This window comes from Mirounga angustirostris, unplaced genomic scaffold (genome assembly GCF_029215605.1).
Source record: "Mirounga angustirostris isolate CCGP_5_RB_7025 unplaced genomic scaffold, mMirAng1.0.hap1 SCAF_5, whole genome shotgun sequence".
NCBI lineage: Eukaryota > Metazoa > Chordata > Mammalia > Carnivora > Phocidae > Mirounga > Mirounga angustirostris.
The window spans coordinates 112,090,230-112,103,887 of record NW_026991713.1 but is presented as its reverse complement, the minus strand read 5'-3'; the positions used below and the strand labels follow the sequence as shown (position 1 = coordinate 112,103,887).

The following is a 13,658-nucleotide window of genomic DNA, read 5'->3' as shown; positions in this document are numbered from 1 at the left end:
GTGCTTTAAAGCTTCATTAAGCTTTCAGTACAGAAGACCCCAGACAGGAGGCAAATACTCATATGGGGGATTCCATTTGAAGCTGACCAGGAGCTGGTTAATGTACAGCCCTAGTGAGTCAGTGTTCAAGGGACGTTTTCTCCGTGGCGTTTGCTATTGCACTGAATGTTTCTGTTCTCACCTCTTGGAGTTTGTTCCTAAAAAATAGCCCAAAATATATTAACGGAGGCAAGTCTCTGAATAAAAAGGTCAATCCAAATTGCATTTAATCCAATGCAGTCACTTTCTAGGCTGGAGATTGAGGGCATACCCAGAGAGGGGGAAATGGGAAAAGTGAACTAAGTTGGCAGGAACAAACCATTACTAACCCCAGCTCATTTCAGTAAAAACAGGCATGAGAGTGAGGGCAAGTTTTAAAACTGAATTCTCTCAACATGACTCAGGGGTTGTCTTTCTCATGCCAATTTTCAATTTGTTTTTATAGATGGATGAATGGGGGGCTCACAACACAAGTCTCAGGCTGAAATGCAGAATGAACACGTCTGCCATATCATCTGAGCCCAAAGTTGAAAGGGGCTCTTCACCAAAACCTAGACAAATATTTGAAAGCCTGTCTTGGAAAGGAAGATAATGTCCAATTGACCTCTTTTATAATGCATTTGTGTACGGGCGGGGGTGGGGGGGATGGGAATTAAAAATAAAGCTGTCTACGTCAGAGACTTGGATTATAAAAGCATAGGTTTCTCTTTCAGGACTCTCTGAAGTTGGAAAGTATGAATTACATACGCTCATTAAAACTTTTTATGTTAAATTCAAAGAGTAAAATTAGAAGCCATGTTAATGATCCAACCATTCGACAACTGGCCAACAGATGTTTGGAGCCTTCTGGTTAAGAGATTACATGGTTCGAGCTGACAATTTACTGTATGTGTCCCTGGCACAGAGGAGGTGTAACAAACATTTTATCAGACACAGAAAATATGCAGCCCCGGAAAAAGGGAATGCGCAAATCTGACCGCCTGCAACACTTTCAAAGCTGCACATTGTTCCACTAAACTGCGATTTCAGAGAGGCGGTTTTTTTTTTTTCTTCTTCTTCTTCCTCTTCTTCTTTCTTTCCTTCAGAATGAAGAGTTAATCTTGTCCAAGTTCAGAGCCAGAAATCTGTCATATTAAATCCCAGCAAAGACCGACATTCCAACTTCCTTACTCACAATGTCGCTGAGTTTTCCACTGATCCGCCAGCGAATTAGCTGTCACGCAAAATGGAGCCGTTCATCACCGCTTTGGGGGTCTCTGGGATTCCAAGCTGGGGACAGGTCTCTTGGTGTGTTGGCCTCCCTTTGGTGGTGAAAGTTGCCTGGAGAACTCAAGGATAGGAGATCTGAAAGGCTGGGAGGGACTTGGGGGTTGTCCTGGTTTATACAGAGCAGGTAGGGCACAGTTTTGATCCCCTGCAAAGGCGTGAGCACACTGGTGGGAAATCTCCCAGGCTTCAAGCCTCAGATTTGATTCCTACCCCGTCAACGCTGCAAACCATCAGGGAGAGGGAAAGCTGCAAGGGAGCTGTAAAGGAGACAGCATTTCCATGGGAGGGAGAGAAGATGCAACCAGAATCCCACCATTAGGGCATGGGTGTAGGGAAATCGGGTGAATCCAGCCCTTTTCCTTGTGTCCTCTTAGATGAGCAGAAGGAGGGAAATGTATGAGATGATTGTGCACGGTCTGACCTTCCAAGCTCCTTTCTCTCAATGGCTTGCAGCAATGTCATTCTTTCTCTCGGGGCCAGGCAGGGCTCCACTGTGTTTCTGGCTTTCAGGGTGGGTCCCGTGGATAACCCAGGGTGGGTGGAGAGGTGAGGCCACTCTGAAATATCCTGGAGCAGACACAGCTGCCTTACCTCAAAGGGAACTGGTCGATCCCAAGAAACCAACCAGGAGGCAAAACTGGGGGGGACCCACAGCTTCCACACATGCACCTCTACAGAGGTTTTGCCCATGTTAGGAATATGCTAACAAAGGCAATGTACCCAGAGGTCATTTGGCGAATGCTTAGCTTACCTCAAAAGCATCTAACGAATACCTACTATGTACCAAGTTCTGAGGCAGCCCCTGGGCAGAGAGGATGGGCCGAGGCCAGGCCCTGCCCTCCAGAAGTTTGCAGTTTGGCGGAGAGACACACACAGCACCAGAGGGTCCTGCCTTCTCTGTGTCTGGGTGAGGCCACGGGCTCCTTCTCTGTCTGCCTGAACTTAGCGTCCCAGCCTGTCACCTGCCAGCCCATGGTTAGCAAACCTCCAGCCACTCCTGTTATCTGCCTGCCTCTCGGGCCGGCTCCTGGCTTCGGGGCTTCCTTAGGGTCCCAGCAAGAAGAGGACAAAGTCTCTGTATCACAGCTCAGATGTCCCCAGGGCCCGCCTTCCTCCCACCCTTTATGGCTGAGATCTAGAAAGCTGTGACTGAGTGAGCTCCCTGAGGATGTGGGCAACACTGGAGGCCGGACAGCTGAAGGTCTTCAGTTTAAGGATTGTAAATCGTAGCAATGAGAATCTCCTCTGCTTGAAGAGCGCTTTCCTTCATTATGCTGCAGATAGGCAGGGCTTTCGGGTAACAAACTGGCATCAGCACCTACTGGGTGCCTGGCGTTGGGTGCCCAGATATAGCAACCAACGCGGGTGAAAGTCCTGCTCCCGTGGTCCCAGCCTCCCAGGGAAGGGAGCAGACAGTGAATGCATATAAGTAGACTGTGGTTTATTAGAAGGGGAAACCGTTATGGAGGAAAGGAATCAGGAAAGGGAGGGAGGAAATGTCATGGGGCTGGGTGGCAGCTGTTGTTATAAATAGAGTGACCCCAGAAGGCCTCATTGGGAGGGTGGCAATTAGAAGAATTTGGAGGTGAGGAAGCAAGTCATTCAGGTATCAGGGAAGCACGCTCCCAAGAAGGACAAGGGCCCTCTGGGACGGGCATGGGGCCGGAGTGGCTGCGGGCTTTGGGGAGGAGGGGAGTGCAACAGGACAGGAGGACAGAGGAGCAGCAGGGCCAAGTCAGGGGCCCCAAGCTCTGAGCAAGGTGGGATCTTGGAGGGCTCTGAGCAGAGGAGGGCCATGGCCTGCGACTCACATGGCAAGGGCTCGCTCGGCTGCTGGGGGATGCCCTGCAAAGTGGGAAGCAAGGGGAGAGGCCGGGAGACTGTGCAGAGGCCAGGGCAACAACCCAAGTGGGAAGCAGGGGTCTTGATCGAGACACGGGCTGGGGAGTGAGTGAGTATGTTTTGAGTGGACAACCTACAGAACGTGCGGTGTGAGGGGTGAGAAACAAAAAGAAATCAAGGATAACTTCCAGAGTTGTTGGCCTGAGTACCTGGGAGGATGGAGTTGGCATTAGCCAAGGTAAGAGTAGGTCTGGTGTGGAGACAATCAGAGTGAAATTTGGGATACGCGTTAATTCCCAAGTCAGGTGGGCAGTTGTATGTGCCATCAGGAGTTTAGAAGGGAGGTGCAGGCTGGAGATGGAAGGCTGGGATCACCAAGAGAAAGAGATGGTAGAGCACGGTTCTCAGGGGAGTGGGCGTGGCTAGAACGAGCCTGTGGGGGGGAGTGGGCGTGGCTAGAATGAGCCAGTGGGGTGGGCGTGGCTAGAATGAGCCTGTGGGGGGAGTGGGCATGGCTAGAATGAGCCTGGGGGAGTGGGCGTGGCTATAATTAGCTTGGGAGGAGTGGGTGTGGCTAGAAGAGGCCAGTGGCTGAGCCCCCAAGAGCCTAGGAGCTTTATCCTTCAAGGTCTGGAGAAGTCCCTTGTTCATGGCTGCATTGGCTGGTCTGCTTGGCCTTTTACCAGCTCTCATGGCCTAAGGGACAGGCTGTCAGCCTACTTTGTCTTGTCTAGAGGGTTTTTTCCTGGCCAGGAACATCACTGATGGCGTAGCAACCAGGTACTACACGGGGCCAGGGGGGCGCAGAAAACTGCACATCGACCCACACGGACCCACGCGCTGCCGACCAGACAGATACCAGCATGCTGAGTGTGGCCCCCAGGGCCCACCTGGATTCCAGGTCCAAGACCAGGTGGCTAACAGTACATCATTTGCCAATCTGTACGAAACTGGTCTCTGTTCCCCCCTGATAAGCAGGGCTGATAAACAGCAGGTCAGATCAGCTTCCCACCGAATCCCCTGTACCCATTCAGGGTTTCCGGGATGCTCCCCATGGAAGAACAGAATGGGCTTTCTCCTCTGCACCAAACCCTGGGATGAAGGTTCCAGAAGGGGTTCTCAACTCCCCGTCTCCCCCTTCTTTCTCTCCCGGCCTCTCCCCACTGGGTAGCTTGAACTGCAGAGCTGGTGCTGGGCTCAGGGTTTTTTCTGGCCTGCATTCACATTTTGAAACCCAGTTACCTGGAGAGTCTTCTAGATTCTTAGATTCTCCTGTTGTTCTAGAGGAAGCTTTCGGTCTCCTCAACCCACAGTGAAAATTACTGACTGGAAATGCACTGGTGTTTGGTTTTTGTTTTGTTTTGTTGGAGCCTGTAACTGGAAAGGATGTAGGTCTCGAAGCTTTTCTCTAGGGAGGCCATCTTCCCGTTGAGGGTTCAAAATCCCTGCTCTGTGATTTACTGGCCATGTGACCCTGGGTGCTAGCCTCTCCGTGCTTTACTCTCCTCATCTTTAAAATGGGAATAATAACCCTCCCTGGCTCATGGGGTTAAATGAGTTAGTAAGTGTCAAGTTCCTAGAATAGTGCCCCCCGTATAACAGGCCCCCACTAAATCCCAGTGGCTATTATTACTCCCTGAAGGAGAGTGATGAATGGGCAGAGACTCCTGCTGAAGCCAGGTTGGAACCATAGTCAGAAAATAGAAAATTTTACATTATTTAAGCCTAGCCATTTGCTTTGCAGAGAGCCCTGTGTCACATTAAACTGCAGCGTTAAAGGGTCAACCGGAGACCTATTTTGAGTTAACTGAACGAGCACTGTCTTACCTTTTAGTTTAAATACAGCTTCACAAGGTGGACTTGGAAGCAGTGCGAATTAAGATAATCTCATCCTGTGAACTGAATCCGGGTCTTGGAATCCAAAGATTGCAAGGCAGCTGGACGGACAGGAAACGGCGCACATTCTGGCATTTTGTTTTCATCTGCAGATGTTGTTAGACATCCTCAGGCGTCTGTCACTCCCGGGGACCTGCGGCATAGCTGGGAGAGATGCAGTCTATGACTTGGAATCTGGGTTCCAAAGACTCAGGAGAGCAGACGAGTGAAGTCCTTTGTTAAGGCTGTTTTGAGCTCAGCCCTCCCCTGGTTGCTGGCTGGAGAGGGTTTGGGGGGACAGGGGTGCATGCTGAGCCTGTCACCTCACGGTCACACCTTCCCGGCCCCAGGGACCAGCTCCCTCCCGTAGTCAGGAGGCCTTCTTCCTGGAGGGAAATCTGAATTTTCCTGGGCATCCATAACTACAGTTCCCTTTGCCTGCTCTCATTTTTGTCACATCTGTTCCCATATGTATAGAATACAGGAGCTGAGCAAGCACTGGAGGCCCTGGGGCTCCCTGCTTCAGCCTCCACCGATGTAGGAATGCTGGGCAGAGCATGGGCTTGAGGTTCTAGTTCACATTTTTTTCTAATAAACATTAAAACAAAAACATAACTATAAAAATAAAAAATTGTTTGTGTACCCCCAGGCTCACCCAGCTTGCTTCCTATGTACCATCAGATTTGGGGACGTGCCAGCCCGGGAAGGTCTTTAGAACCATCACCGCCCACCCCCCCATTTGAGAAATGAGTAAGCTGAAGCCCAGGGCAGTGGAAGGGGACTAGATGCAAAACAGGGCCCTGCCCAACCTTGGCCTGAATGGGATCTTAGTGACTTGCTGATTTCCCACTGTGCGGGACCAGGCCCACCTGAAGCCTTCCCACCTGAAACCTTCCGTGCGTTCTCCAGGGTCTCAACTCCCATACTCAGAGGCCTCTCTCCCTCTCTCCCTGGCCTCCCGGGAACTGTGCATGTCTGCTGGCTTGGGTACCTCCTCCTTCATGCCCTCTGCGCCATCTTGCTGTGATCCACTCACATCCGGCCCCATCCGCATTTACAGATGGCTCTCTGCCGGCCACCCTGGAGATGCAAAGGGGGAAAGAAACCCAGCCCTGGCCTTGCAGAAGCAGCCCTCGGCCATTGGGGTGGCCCTCTGGTCTCAGCCTCTGACATCACCCTCCCAGGGCTGGCCCAGAGTCTTAGGCAGGAACTCCCCAGAATTGTAATTCCAGATGTGAAAGGTCTTGGTGTCTGCTCTTGCTGAGAACCAGACTGCAAGGGCAGATGTCCTCCAGCTTTAGGGATTTCATTAGAGTCTCTAAAGCTGGGGCTCTCTCAACTGGTCCCAGAAACTGGGATCCATGGAATTCTAAGTGATCCTTGAGATGTTCAATGAAAAGCAGGCTCTGTGCTCAAGGAAATTTGAGCAATACTGCAGACTATTTTATCCGTCTATCATCTATCTATCTATCATCTATCTCTATCTATCTATCTATCTATCTATCTATCTATCTATCTATCTATCTATCTATCTATCTATCTATCTATCTATCATCTATCTATATCTTAGAGAGAGAGAGAGAGAGTGCGTGCGCAAGCAGGGAAAGGGGCAGGGGGAGAGGGAGAGAACATCCAAGCAGACTCCCGCTGAGCGCGAGTGTAAAGTGGGGCTGGTTCTCACAACCCATGAGATCATGACCTGAGCAGAAACCAGGTCAGACACTTTACCGACTGAGCCACCCAGGCGCTCCAACCCTGCAGACTGTTGTTGCCTTGTGGAGCATTACAACCTTATTAGCTTACATAAGACTCTAAGAAATCCTACAGTAGACAAATTCATTTAGCCCAGCATTGCCCTGACTTATTTGGTCATGGAACCCTTTACTTGGAGAATGCAGCTGGAGATGGTAGAAGACATTGGATTCTATTAAGGTCCTTCCAGCTCAGTAGCCCCCATATCTCTTCTCTTCTGGTCTGGTGGGGAACTCTCAGTCAAAATTTGGGACAGATTGAGTGATTTTTCAGCAAAGGGGAACAATTTCTGATAATTACATGTTAGAGGCCTTCCTTCCCCCTCTCCCATAAGAAACTTAACCACAGGGAAAAAAAATAAGTTTCTGGCCTCAAATGGAAATAAATAGCTGGAGCTGATGAATTCCAGAAGTGAGTATCCTTTTCTCCTACAGGCATCTATGAAAGAGAGAGAGAGAGACCACAGAGGCTATGTAAATATAATTATTTCGAAGTAGAGTACCTTCAACATTTTCCATTAGGTAGCAGAGAGGTCACTGTGAGGCCGGCTGTCCAAACATGGCTGCTGATTCCCCTGAGTCAGCAAAGTCTGTAAAAAAATGATCTTTGGGACAGAAATTTCTTACCACACATTCTAGTAAGTATCTCCAAATGTATGGGATATTAAGTTTAGGGCTGTGGTTTTCAAACTTTTTTTTCAAAGCATGAAAACCCCTTTTCCAAAGGAAATCTTACTCAAAACCCTTCACACAATCCCAGGCCCTCTCCCGAGGCATCTTCAGGAAACCCCTGGAATCTAGTCTGGAAAACTGTGGTCTCGAGCCATGCTGCTCAAAGCATGGTGTTCAGACTAGAGACTTCTGTATCACCTGGCCACTTGTGAGAAATGCGGCCTCCAGACCCCTTCAGACCTGCAACTTAAAATTTGGGGAGCAGATATAAAGGGATTTACTTCCAAATATTCCTTCTCTCTTGGGCCATCCTAAATACCTGTATGAGGCTTCTTGACAATGAGTCTGCAATGAGCTGAGCCCAGCTACAGCGCCCAGGAGGGTAAGCCAGCATGGTTGGGTCATCTGCACAATTGAATCTGTGCCCCTCCCCACCATGGAAACATTGAGAGAAGTGAGGGCTGCCTAGAAAGAGACAAAGAAGAGAGCAAAGCAGTGAAATGCAGAGACTATGGACCAGAGTTCCTGGGTTTGAACCAACACTACCTCTGGGGGGGGTCTCTGGCTGGTGAATTATGGCTCTGTGCCTCTTTGTCCCCAGCGTCAGACAGCGTCAGACAGGGGGTAAGTGATGACGATGATGGGGAGGGTGATGAGGGTATCCATTAAATGAGCTGATGGGCTGGAAGCACCTAGAATCTCTAGGTGCTTGGTCAGGACTTTCATTCCTGAGTCCGTAGGAGCTAACCCCATGCAAGGGGCTTCACTTTAAGGAATGCGCAAAGGAGCACCTGGGTCGATCAAGCAGGTTAAATATGGGTCACACAGGAGTCACCGTCAGGTTCTTTCAAATAATCCCACCACTTACGTACGATTGAAAGACCGAATACTGCAATTTAAACTTTTTGATATATGGGTAACTTCTTTTTAGACTTAGATTCAGAAAAATCTATGTTTCTATCAGGGCTTCTCCATGTATTAGCTCAGTGATCTTGGGCAGGCTTCCATAGCATTTTTCTCATTTTCTGCACTCAGGGTGGGGGAGGTAATCCCACCACATCAAGTTCACGGGAACCCTGGAGTTTCGGTGGTGAGAACTGACACGCCAGGCTGTAAGTCTCGGGAGCTCCCATCCACCCCAAATTCCTGGCCTCTGCGAACTGCCACACAAAAACACACGGGGGGCCTTCTTCCCTTCCAGGATAGGGAGGGGCAAGAAACAGAGCACAAAATAGGAAAGCATTCAAAAGAGGGAAGAACAGGCAAGAAGTGTTATTCTGGCTAGCGTCCCACCCCCCCAACACTTTCTCCTTCTTCTATAGAACACCAGTGCGAGTCACCTGCACCTCGGCCCTTGCCCCTCACCTGAAGATAAAAGCGAGGCCCCCCACTAGAGCTGAGGGCAGTTTGCTGAGGGAGCCCCAGGCTGGTGGTTGTCGTGCACCTGAGCTGCGAGCCCTGCTGAGCCCAGGTGCGGGACCGACCCCAGGGGTCCCGTGGAGCTGAGTGCAAGGCCTCTGCTCAGTGGGGTGATGCTGGCGTGGGGAGGCCTTTCTGCATCACCCTTGGAGCCTCGGCAGCTTCTCTGGTTTTTTGGCACCATGAACTGCTTGATCTCAGTCCAGTGATTTGCTCTTATAAACAAGAGAGGGGGGAAGAAATAGAAAAGTCGTGAAAAACAGACACAGGGAATTAGGTCACCCTAGAAATTCTGATACATCAGCAAAGCTTTTGTTGTGCACAATTTTAATTCAGCGACCTCTGACCACAGCAAGGTCTGGGATGGATAGGTAGAAAAAAAGAGTCAAGATGGAATGGGCAGGCGGGAAGGAGGTCAAGGTGATCCCTGGCTCCAGAAGATCTGCTGAGCACTTTTTCTGCTGCATGGGGCAGGCTGCGGAACCTTCTGGAGCGGTGAGTGCATTTGATGTTCGTTTGGATCTGGGAGTTTGGGATCCTGACATACAACTCAGCATCGAGTTGCCCATTCCCTCCTTTGTGAACTTCATCATCACACTTTTGCATCCTTGATTTTGATGCCAATGTGGTGTTTAGCGGGGGTGGAACAGGCACCGTGTGTCGCCCTGCAGACCCACCTCTAACGATGAAAGCTGGTCTTCCATGCTGCAGCAAGCCTTAAAGCCACTTAGAAGTCACTCTAAACGCATCTTTCCGTAGACCGTCACCAGCCACAGGGACACACGTACACCTTGGCACAGCAGAATGCGTTTTGACTGAGTAAGAGCTGGACAGGAGGGCAGACAAGAGGCCCACTCTTGCGACATGAAAGGTGGCTAGATGAGCCGAGGGCAGCAGATGACCTGTCTCCCGGGAGCTGGGGACCGCAAGCACCGTGACGCTGCTATGGATCCTGAGTGAAGGAAGCTCCCTGTCCTCTGGCTGCTGGAGCTTGCTAGGGAAGGGGGCTCATCAGGGGCAGTTGGGGTTAACCAAAAAGGGAAAAAAAGAAAACAGGGTCTTGGTGTAGTGGAAATGAGCAGTTGTCTTGAGATTGGCTTTGAAGCAAGTTATTTAACCTGTCTATTTTCTCATGACACAGCCCTCTCTTCTGCATGGCTGCATGCCCTGCGTCCACCCGTCCTCCAGTGCCCACCACCTGGCAATGGCAATGGGCCCTGTGGTTGCTCCTTGTCCAGCCCTGAGCCAGGGTGGCACTGAGCTTGACTTGCAAAAGTCCTTCTTCCTTCCAGAATCTTGCTCCCAGCTTGGTTAGACTTCAGGCGGGACCAGAGAGCTCAGAGTGACTCTGACAGCTGACGGGTGGCCTCATCCAGTCCCTGGCACCCAGATAGCTCCTCTCTGGTCTACACTTCCAGAGACAAGAATGCAAACCTCCCTTACATCCATTCCAGGGGTGGAGCAACTCTTTGTCCCAGTGACTTCAGCCATTCCTAAAGTACCCTCTGAAATCTGCTTCTTCCAAAGGGACTTAGCAGGAAGAGACTCTCATCCCCATTTCTGTGCAAGGACATTGGGAAGCTCCCTCCATCCTTTTCGCTCAGCAAAACATCCCTGTCCCCTTATCTGTGGGGCTTATGGGGCCAGGTTCTCAAAGAGTGGAACCAATGGATTAACACAAGGACCACTTTCAGCTTCCTATACCCAGAGCCCCTCTCCTTGCCCTCTCTGCCCCCAATCTACTCTCCATCCTTAACACCTGCCTGCCTGAGTGACATCACCCACTTCTCTAAGCCCCAACCACCTCATCTGTAAAATGAGGATATTCACATATGGCGGGAACGTGGGAAGACTGGGGAGTCAGTAAGCCAAGTGCCCGCCACAGTGCTTGGCTCTAGGTGAGCTTAATAATTAGGAGATTCTATCATCACCAGGTTCATTATTATACTATTCATTATTATGTCACCACTGATGAAGATGGGTTTTTCTGTAATTGTCCACCTTCTATTGCTGATTCTTCATCTGCATTTGCAGACCCCAAATTCCTGGAAAGTCTGGACATTCTAACATCTGAATTGGAAATGAATCAGCTGTTCCCTTTCCAGAGCCAGTGAGCATGGAAGAACAAAGTCACCAGCTGGGCCCCATGCTCCACGGCTGTGTGGGAGCTGGCCTCATGGAGCCTGCCCCTCATGGAGCCTGTCCTCCTGGAGCCTACCCTCATGAAGCCTGTCCTCCTGGAGCCTGCCCTCATGGAATCTGTCCTCATGAAATCTGTCCTCATGGAATCTGCCCTCATGGAGCCTGCCCTCATGGAGCTGGCGTCATGGAGCTTGTCCTCATGGAGCTGGCCTCATGGAGCCTGTCCTCCTGGAGCCTGACCTTATGGAATCTGTCCTCATGAAATCTGTCCTCATGGAGCCTGCCCTCATGGAGCTGGTGTCATGGAGCCTGTCCTCATGGAGCTGGCCTCATGGAGCCTGCCCCTCATGGAGCCTGCCCTCATGGAGCTGCTCTCATGGAGCCTGTCCTCCTGGAGCCTGCCCTCATGGAATCTGTCCTCATGAAATCTGTCCTCATGGAGCCTGCCCTCATGGAGCTGGCGTCATGGAGCCTGTCCGCATGGAGCTGGCCTCATGGAGCCTGCCCCTCATGGAGCCTGCCCTCATGGAGCTGCCCTCATGGAGCCTGCCCTCATGGAATCTGTCCTCATGAAATCTGTCCTCATGGAGCCTGCCCTCATGGAGCTGGCATCATGGAGCCTGTCCTCATGGAGCTGGCCTCATGGAGCCTGTCCTCATGGATCCTGTCCTCATGGAGCCTGCCTTCATGGAGCCTGGGGTCCTGGAGGGGGATCATGAAAGGCCAGGGCCTGGCCAGGACTCTTTGGGACCAGACTTGGGGAATGTTCCAGAAGCAACCATATATTTGCCCTATATTCATTTTTCTAAAGTTTCTGAGAGAAACCACTCTCAAACTGGAAGCCAAAAGTCAGGGGTCAAGAAGAGATGAAAGCAGAAACCAAGAGAAGGCCAACAAGAAAGCAAGCAAGCGGACATAATGTGGATTCAATTAAACTCGAGCTTTAGTTTTGGTCAAATTGTAAGTTAATTCCTGCCTCCTAGACTGACTAATTAAAGGCAAACCCCACAGGCCGCCTGTTGTTTTAACCGTTTTTTTGTCTCTGGTGGAGACACTGGGACTCTGCAGAGGGAACACAGAGCAATAACCAGTGATTGGATTCTCCTGGGGGAAATGAGGGAGAAAATGAATGATAAACATCTTGTCTTCAGAACATCATAAATTTTTCAATACCAGCCCTGAAAAGCATTAGATTTTCATCCTTAATTTGAATGCAGTCTACTTGGGAACAGCACATGCTAGTTTACATTCCCCACATGTGTGTTTTATTTTCTTTATGGGGTCAAGAAGGAAAAAGGAAGAGAGACTTATCCCTCATTCTGTTTGTGTCTGCACAGTGTTACCGCTGAGCTGATTTCCTTTGATTCGGTCGCAATCTCCCCTCTCTTTCTCCTCACCAGGGAGGGGCACGGGGCTGGTGCTTCCTGCTCACCTCCATGACATCACAGTGACTGTTGGCCTATCTCTCCTGTTGAACACTTCCTGCTCACCTCCATGACATCACAGAGATGGTTGGCTGTTTGTCCTCTAGCAGCTTGAGGCCTGGAAGGAAGGTCACCAAACCAGGATGTCCAGGAACAGGCTGGGGGCGCTGATGCCGTCCCATTGGGCCTCCCTTGGACCCGGGGACCAGGACGAGTGACCACAACGTTGGTGTTTGGGCTACTTTGTTTCAGGTTGTTCATATTATCACGTTAGAAATGAGCAGCTACTTAAAACCCCAAGTGGTGTAAGTTCAGACCCTAAATGACAGGGACTGGTAATGCATTCGGGTTGGCATCCCATCAGGCAGTTTTGCAAAGACAGCCCTCCTGGTCAGCTCCCACGGCAAGCTGTGAGGCCAGACGACCAGGCCCTCTGTCCTGGCCTGTCTGGAAGGAGCCATGCCAACCCCTCGGCTTGGACTCCAGGGCTCCCCCTCCACCAGAGCCTTTGCTCACTTCGCTCCTTTGTGGATCATTCTTTGTGCCCCGGCCCTGCACCACAATGTGCTATCTTAATAATTTTTGCCATATCCACATACCACCTGTAGTCTGCTATTTGATCCATCTTGATTCCTTCAATAGACTCAGTTTTACTTCAGTTAATTAATCTATGAGGAAATTTCTTAGTACAATAGTAAATGGGAAAAATAGTATCATTCATGAGACATGGAAGATAACCATCGTAGGGGTGCCTGCGTGGCTCCGTGGGTTAAGCATCTGGCTCTTGATTTCAGCTCAAGTCATGATCTCAGGCTTGTGAGACTGAGCCCCGTGTTGGGCTCCGTGCTGGGTGTGGCACCTGCTTCAGGGTCTCTCTCTCCCTCTGCCCCTCCCCCTCCTCGGTCACAAGTTCTCTCTCTCTCTCTCTCTCTCTCTCGAAGAAAACCATACTAAATGCAATGAAAACAAAACAGGGTCATCCAAATTTAGCTGCTGCCTGTGGACGTCTGTAAGCCTGGGGCCCACTCTCTATTCCAAAGGGAAGATCAGCCAGCAGGGAAGGGGCACGGGGGGCCCACCGCTGTGAGACAGAGGTGCAGAGGTGGAATGGAAGGGATGGAGAAGGGAAATGTTTCTCACCGGGGATTCACGGTTACTGGCGGGCACTGGTCTCTCTCGACTCCTAGTGCTGGGACACTGTCTGTGGGTCATCCTCCTGGCCCCT

At 50.7% G+C, this 13,658-nt stretch overlaps 1 long non-coding RNA gene across 2 annotated transcripts; it reads right to left on the bottom strand.

Annotated features, from left to right (window-relative positions):
• Positions 1-434: 434 nt before the first annotated feature.
• On the bottom strand, positions 435-9,452 carry LOC135364478 (uncharacterized). 2 transcript variants are annotated; one of them, XR_010411664.1, is made up of 3 exons: positions 7,280-9,452; positions 4,978-6,105; positions 435-1,875 (listed from the first exon to the last, which is right to left on the bottom strand). It is a non-coding gene; the product is annotated as an uncharacterized LOC135364478 (long non-coding RNA). The 2 variants fall into 2 exon arrangements; XR_010411665.1 differs by having other exon boundaries at positions 4,978-5,190.
• Positions 9,453-13,658: the final 4,206 nt, after the last annotated feature.